Raw genomic sequence first — 8,250 nt, forward strand, 5'->3', positions numbered from 1 at the left:
GAGTCTTTAAAACTATGAAATGTTCAACAATGTGATTGTAATGTCAGCTATCTGAATGTATGTCTTTATCAAAAATTTATTTTTATTTAATTTTATGATTGCATTTTTTTGTTTTGCATCTCTTGAAAGTTGAGTCAGAGTTTACGATTTCATTGCATGACTGCCATCTTCTCCAGAGCAAGGCCAGAACTAAGGGAGGGCAAGAGAGGTGTTTGGGTGGCTCCCTTTCTCAGGGTTGTGTGAGCATGACACCTGAGAGTGAGGACTTCCTTCGATTCTGTGTTCTAACCACCTGTTTTGGCATACCCTAGCCGGAGCCTTATCTAGACTTATAAAAATAGTAATGCTGAGGCCCTGCCTTTCCAAAGTGAGCTCATTCACTTGATTTTGAAAACTACAGATAAATCATCTGTTCCATTAGAGAGTGATTTAGCTAAATGAAATTTTTTCGTTATCTGCATCCCCAAAAGAAAAGAATTAAGGTCTTATTTTAAATACTTTTATGAGCATCTAGCCCATAATTGCTATTAATTTTTTTGTATTATAGAGTTAATGTTACTCATTGAAGATCTCGTCCACTATGTCTATGCTGTATGCAGTATTACCTCAGTTTGGCCCCCTTATTTTATTCATACAGGTCACACCTGATTAAAACACATTTTATTTTGCTGTTTTCATGAAATGTTTTAATAAATAGTATCCATTCCATTAACCCAAATAAGCATAACATTTAAAAACAAGCAAAATTGAGAGATATACCCAGGAAGTTTTGGCTTCTTAACCTATTCCAATTTGTGAAGTTTCATATAATCTCAGTCTCTAAATAACTCATCAAAAAAGGTGGATTCGAATTCTTGAATTCTTCTCTGAATTTGTGTTTCTCACCAGTTTTTTCTTTTTTTAATTTGAAGAGAACACAAGAATCCGTAAATTTATTGAGGCTTACCTTTTTTATAGCACTGGACTAAAAGACCTGTACAGTGTCTTCGATTTCTATAAAGTTAGGGACCCTAAAATGCTAGAAGTTAGCATATGTATGTGAAGCTGGGTCCCGAGAGTTCAGAAGTCACAGTTAGGAAGAGAGTTGTACGCTGGGGAAATTTCACTACCCTCAAAATCCTGTTCTGGTTTGTTAAGTATGAGGATGCAAACTAGGAGACGATGGCTTTTTTTTTTTTTTCCTTCCAAGTGTTACTATTGCAGATGTGATAGCTAAATTCAGATTCCTCTCCCCTAAAATGATACAGCTACTTAGATCAAACACTGGTATTGAAGACTCTGCTCTTCTATGCCTTGATCTGATTTCCTTCCTTTCCTCTGTGGTGCTTTTTCCCCACCACATCCCCTGCCCTGGTTGCTCAGAGCTCTAAACGTGACCACTATGCAGTGGCCAGACTCAGACCTCTACACTGTGCTTCCAGCAATAATCATCCCTAATAGACCTAACAGCGCACTAACGTTGAAAATATCTATTTCTCATTAATAGATTTAGCAAAAGTTGCTAAATAATGATGATAGTAATAATTATATAAAGGGTCTAAATACGAAATAAATTTTGAATCAGGTTAGAATGCAGAGGAAAATTCAATTTTCCAATTTGCACTGCCAAGAAGAGAAACTGCTGCCTGGTGGAATTCAATACAGGTCTGTATGTTTAACTGAGCAAATGAGACCTGCGTGCCATAACTAAAAATAATATAAATGCAGGACGTAAGGCTGGACTCAGGGCACTTCATTTACCACCAGTGTCTCTGTGAATTTGTGCTTCTTGTCTTTGTAGCTTACGTAAATCATTGCTCAACCACAGTAGCATAGAAATATTAAAAGTGCTTTTGCTTAATTTCGAATGATCATAAAAATGTAATCTTGCACTTCCTTACTTTAAAAATCCCTTTATTAACTCTCCATTGCTTGTATGATAAAGATGTTCCTCCATTTTATGACATAGTGGGCTCGATCTCCATCTGTTCCCTCATCTCTTCCATGTCGCTGGAATAACTGTGCTCCCTGCACATAGTAGGGTTTTCTGTGTAGGTGGTTTGAAAGGTACAAAAGAATGAAGTAATATTTATCTTGAATCATCCCCCAAGTACTTCTGATTGCTGGAGGTGGTAAATGGGCAACACTTGAAAAAATACCAACTCAGAGCATAAAATATAAACATCTCGTCCTCTCCAGCTCCTTCTATTTCCCTCCTTCTTAATGCTCCAATTTTTAGTCCTTATTGTAAACAGAGAGGAAACCAAAGGCAAATGTCTGCTTAGAATTTGCACGGATCTAATCCAGAGGTGTTTCATGTACCAGGTTCTGTCTTGGGGTGCTCAGCATTCACGTATGTGTTACCTCAGTACTTTTAACCCTCGCGTTCCCACTGCAAGGTAAGCCGTCTTACAACCATTTAACAAATGAGTTAACAGCCTCAGAGAGATAAAGTAAAATATTCCAAGTTACATGCTATAGATATGGGGCAGTTAGAGTTCACGTGCAAAGCAGGTGACATAAATCTCTCTCTGTACAATTGCCCTGCTGCTTGGAGAGATGTCTGCTGCCATGACAGTTCATGCTGCTTCATGGGTTATGTGAATAAAGCCTCCTGTATCCCTTCTTGAGAACAATGGGAAGCACTTCTGAGCCACTATTTTTTACAAGTAACAAATAAGATCTATCTATTTTAAAACCCTACAAAAGTCATACAAAATAGGGCAGGTGTCAGTTGTAGTAACAAGTCTGGATCAGAGAATAGGTTTATATCTGAGACAAAAATAGGCTTCCTGCAGTATTCCCCAAATCTATCTTTGGACCCATACGCGGTCAATGTCATGTCTTTAGTGTATTCATCCATTCAGTCATTCTTCAAAAATTACTTCTTGAGTGTCTACCATGTTTCTGCAACTGCTTCGATACTTTGTGTACAGCAGAGAACAAAGGAAACAAAAAAAAATCCCATGCTGCCATAAACCTCTTATTATTGAGAATACTGACCTAGCCAGCCAGTGAGCATTCGGCCTGATTCCTAGATGGATGTGCAAACTCTGACCTGTCATGCTTAATATATAGAAGCCAGTTCAGAGAATACCAGAAGAGCACGCCCTATGTGAAGTTCGGTTGTTCTGAAGGAAATTCAGAAGAGGTTAGACCACTCATCCTCAGTAGAGAAACATAGCTCAATGAGTGTCTGTCTTTCCCTCTCACCACTGCAGAAAACTTCAGGACCATTTTATAATATAATCCCAAAAGGGTAAAATGTTAGGAGAAGATGTTATAGCTGCCTTTGAAATAAGTTTCAGAGGAAGGAACTGCTTCATCTATTACAGTTCTCCTAATGTTTGTTCTTGAAACCCCACTGAGCTTATCAAATAAGCCCATGGTCAACTAGTAAATTCCTCTGAAGGAGGAGACTAGTAGGTTGGGGGAAAATTCACCTTTAATTCCCTACAAGTTTCGAAATGGACAGAACAAAGCATGAAGAAAATTAACTTCAGGGCTTATTCATTCCATAACTGGAAGTCACGGGAATAAAAAGAACAGTGTAGAGAATATAGTCAACGGTATTGTAATAGTGTTATTTAGTGACAGATGATAGCTAAGCTGTTGGTGAACACAGCATAACATACAGAGTTGTTGAATCACTGTGTTGTACACCTGAAACTAATGCAACAATGTGTGTTAACTGTACTCAAAAACAAACAAACAAACAAACAAAAAAAACCAACCAAAAACCAAGCAAACAAAAAACCCAAAAAACTTCAGGGCCACTATGCCTGAGGCCAAGCATTTACTCCTTGTCCTTTCTTCTACCCATCAAGGAATGTGAAACGAATAGTTTTATCCAGTCATCATCTAATAGCTGTAAACGTCACAGATTGAATTGAGATATTTTAAAGACATTATTTTAAGAAACCCTTAACCAATAAATTAGAAAACTTGTATGAAATGAAAAGTTTTTAAGAACAAACATAAAGTTGTGGGGCACCTGGGTGCTTCAGTTGGACAAGTGGCCGACTCTTGATTTTGGCTCACGTCATGGTCTCAGGGTCGAGACTGAGCCCTGCATTGGGCTCTGTGATCAGCGGGGACTCTGCTTCTCTCCCTCTCTCTCTGCCCCTCTCCCTGCTGTCTGTCTCTCTCAAATAAATAAATAAATCTTAAAAACAAACACACAAACAAAAAAACATAAAGTTGTAACATCCTGACTCAAGAAATAATATAAATCCTTGATATTATACCCACTGAAGTAACTGAATGAGTAGTTAAAAGTCCTCCCAGGTAGAAAACTCATGCATGACTTTATTGGAAAATTCTGCCAAACTTTCAAGAAATAATTCTGAGTGCACATATACATTCCAAAGAATAGAAAAAGCAAGAACATGTCTCATCTTATTTTGAGATTTATGAGTTTTATACATTACCTTTATACCAAAACCCATAAGAACAAGACAAGAAATGAAAATCTGCAGGCCAAAGTTACACATTAACTTAGAGAAAATAGTCCAAAACAGAATGTTGGCAAGCCAATCTATGTATCTGTATACTGATATATTGATTTAATTAGAAATGTGCGTTTATCCTGGAATCCAAATTTGATTTAACATTAGAAAAATCTGTGAATGGAATTTACCATATATTTGGATTAATAGGAACAAACATAATTTTATCTGAATAGATGCAGAAAAAACATTTAATAAAGCCCATTCACATTGACTACACTTAGCCTCTCAGAGGAAGACACTCTTAGCTGCAGTGGACCTCTGGTCAGGTCAGTCCACTCCTGCCTCACTAATGTTCGTTCTCCCTGTGGAACAAGTTGTCAGGAAGCCTCGGCACAGACATGGCTTTTACAGATATCAGAAAGACACCAGAGGTGGTGATTCACAGAATTAGAATTACTCTAACCATCCATGACATAAAATCTTCGGAGAAGGTATGTGCTGACTTACCTTCAGGGGCACAAAGGAGAAGAATCTCCAAAGAGAAAGGACAAGTTTGGATGCCCACCAAGACTCTGAGAATCACACAGGAAAAACTCCCTGAGGCAAGGTCCTAAGACTCAGGATTGTTTTCATATCAGGACCCACAAGTGGCTCATTGACTGCCACCATGCTTCTAAGATTGTCAAGCAGATTGCCTCCCACAGTATTGAGTCAGGAGTTGAGGTTGAAATCACCTTTGTACATGTTTAAATCGAACTTTTTAATAAATTGATTATCAGTTGTTAAAGAAATACATAGGGGCGCCTGGGTGGCATAGCGGTTAAGCGTCTGCCTTGGGCTCAGGGCGTGATCCCGGCGATCTGGGATCGAGCCCCACATCAGGCTCTTCTGGTATGAGCCTGCTTCTTCCTCTCCCACTCCCCCTGCTTGTGTTCCCTCTCTCGCTGGCTGTCTCTATCTCTGTCAAATAAATAAATAAAATCTTAAAAAAAAAAAAAAAAAGAAATACATATGTTCAGTTGATTTGGAATGAAGGAATGATGATTAATTTTATGTGCCAACTTGGTGAGGCTATGGCCAGACTATGCAGCTCTTTGAACAAATACCACCCTATATGTTGCTGTGAAGGTGTATTTTTAGATGTAATTGACATTTAAATGAGCAGACTTTGAGTAAAGCAGATTACCCTCTATAATATGACTGGGCATCATCCAATCAGTTACAGGTCTTAAGAGAGTAAAACTGAGATTTCCCCCACAGACAAAAAAATTCTACCTGCATTTCTGCCTTTGGATTTGAACTGAAATATCAGCTCTTCCCTGGGTCTTCAATCTGCTGGCTTGCTCTATAAATATCAGACTTGCCAGTCTTCACATTCGTATGAGCCAGGTTAAAAAAAAAAACCCCACAAAACTCTCTTTCACACACACACACACACACACACACACACACTATATGTATACACTATATACATATACTGTTTTAGTTGATACACACACACATAAATGCACTATATATATATATAAAATTTGTTGTTTCTCTGGAGAACCCTGACTAGTACAGAAAGCAATTTTTAAAATCTAAATCTTACAAAAAATATAGTAATCATTACATTTAAATGTGAAACATTGAAATCTTTTTATTAGGATTGAAGATTAAGAAAATGTTGTGTGTTCTCACGACTGACTTTTAATATGATATAGAAGGTTCAGGACACAATGGTAAAGCATGAATGAATGAATGGTATCAGAATTGATTTGAAAGAAATTTAGGAAAGATCATATGACCTTTTTTACACAGATTTTTAAGATTGACATATTTATATCATTAATAAGAGTTTAACAAGATTGATATATAGTAAAAATCAAGTATCTTTTCACAAACCACCAATAATTAGCAAGCGAAATTTTAAAAACTAAAATTTCATTAAAAATAACACCTAGTACCCAGGAATGATATGTAACACCTCCACAGGGGAAATTCTAATACGTAAGTGATAATCATTAAAAACAAAACAAAACAAAATAAAACAAACAAAACAAACAAACAAAAAACCCAAATTGAAAGATGAATAAGGCAAGATTTTAGATTAGCTGGTGCAATTGTGTTAAAATATCTTTTCCCTTGATATAAAAATATCAGTCCTCTTTTTACTAAAATGTCAGCAAAGTTTTCAAGAATCAGACAATCTAATTAGAGTACTCATAGAAGTTTGAATTCCTATAAATTCAAACCCTACCCACCAGACCATCTTTATCCTACATTCTCTTATCTATAGTTTTTGTAGCCTTCTTTACCTTCTAGTATTTTTTAGAATGCATCTTATTTTTTGTTATTTATTACTATCATGGGCACTAGCAATGTACCTGCTGTGGTCTGTTCTCCCATACACTTTAGAACATAAGAGCCACAAGAATGGAAAGTGGCATCTGTTTTGTTGGATGATGTGGCCCACATGCTTTTAATAGTGACTGGCGCATAGTACGTGATTTGTAAACATATTTGAATACTGTTTACAAACAATATAAATATATAATTGGAAAAGAATAACATACACTCTGTTGAATAAAAATTAAGATATCCTCAAGACTTATGAAATTATATTAAGTAAAGGCAGTGCAGTTGTGCATAAGTAGAAATAAACAAATTAATGGAAGATGAAAGGAAAGCTAAAAACAGATTCGGTTTATGCAAGTTTGTACCTCTAATGTCACCATAGAGACAATCTTTGCAGTGAATGGGCTGGAACAATGGGACAAAATCACAGCAAGACGTCTAAAAAAATGGAGCTAACTAATATGCCTGATAGAAAATTTAAACAATGGTCATAAAGATACTCACTGGGCTTGAGATGAAGTACTTAATACTGAAATTAAATACACACTAGGTGGAATACATAGTGGACTAAAGGAAGCAGAAGAACGGATCCATGACCTAGAGGAAAGAGTACCGGAAAGCAACCTAGCTGAACGGGAGAGAAGAAAAAAATAATAATAAAAGAAAATAGTGACATCATCAAGTAGAATAACGTTTATACTACAGGGATCCCAGAAGGAGAAGAAAGAGAAAAGGGAGCAGAAAATTTATTTGAAGAAATAATGGCTGAAAAAATTCCTGAATCTGGGGAAAGAAACAGAAATCCAGATCCAGGAGACATAGAACTCTCCCAGCAAAATCAACCCAAGGAGGTTTACACCAGGACACATAGTAATTAAAATGGCAACATGCAGTGATAAAGAGAGAGTTTTAAAAGTAGCAAGAGAAAAGAAAACAGTTACATACAAGGGAAACCCTATAGGCTCTTAGCTGACTTTGAGCATAAACTTTGCAGGCCAGAAGAAAGTGGCATGATATATTCAAAGTGCTTTAAGGAAAAAGCTGCAACCAAGAATACTCTATCCAGCATTTGGTACAGAAGGAGAGATAAAGAGTTTACCAGACAAACAAATTTAAAGGACTTGGTCACCATTAAACCAGTCCTATGAGAAATGTTAAAGGGGACTCCTTGAGTGGAAAAGAAAGACCATAAGTAGGAGTAAGAAAAGTAGGAAGCACAAAAGCAGTAAAATTAAGTATATCCAAAAAATCAGTCAAGGATTCACAAAATAAAAGAATGTAAACTATGAAACCATATACCTAAAATGCTGCTGGGGAGAGGAGTAAAGAATGGGTTCAAACTTAAGTGACCATCAACTTAATACAGACTGCTATATGCAGAAGATATCACTTACAGACTTAACTGTAACCACAAATCAAAAACCAGTAACAGATATGCAAAAGATAAAGAGCAAGAAATCCAAGTATATAACTAAAGAAAGCC

At 36.6% G+C, this 8,250-nt stretch overlaps 1 pseudogene; it reads left to right on the plus strand.

The window, feature by feature from the left end:
* The first annotated feature begins 4,828 nt into the window (after positions 1-4,828).
* Positions 4,829-5,180, plus strand: LOC113252625 (40S ribosomal protein S20-like; annotated as a pseudogene).
* Positions 5,181-8,250: the final 3,070 nt, after the last annotated feature.

Source organism: Ursus arctos, unplaced genomic scaffold, assembly GCF_023065955.2.
Source record: "Ursus arctos isolate Adak ecotype North America unplaced genomic scaffold, UrsArc2.0 scaffold_6, whole genome shotgun sequence".
Classification (NCBI taxonomy): Eukaryota; Metazoa; Chordata; class Mammalia; order Carnivora; family Ursidae; genus Ursus; species Ursus arctos.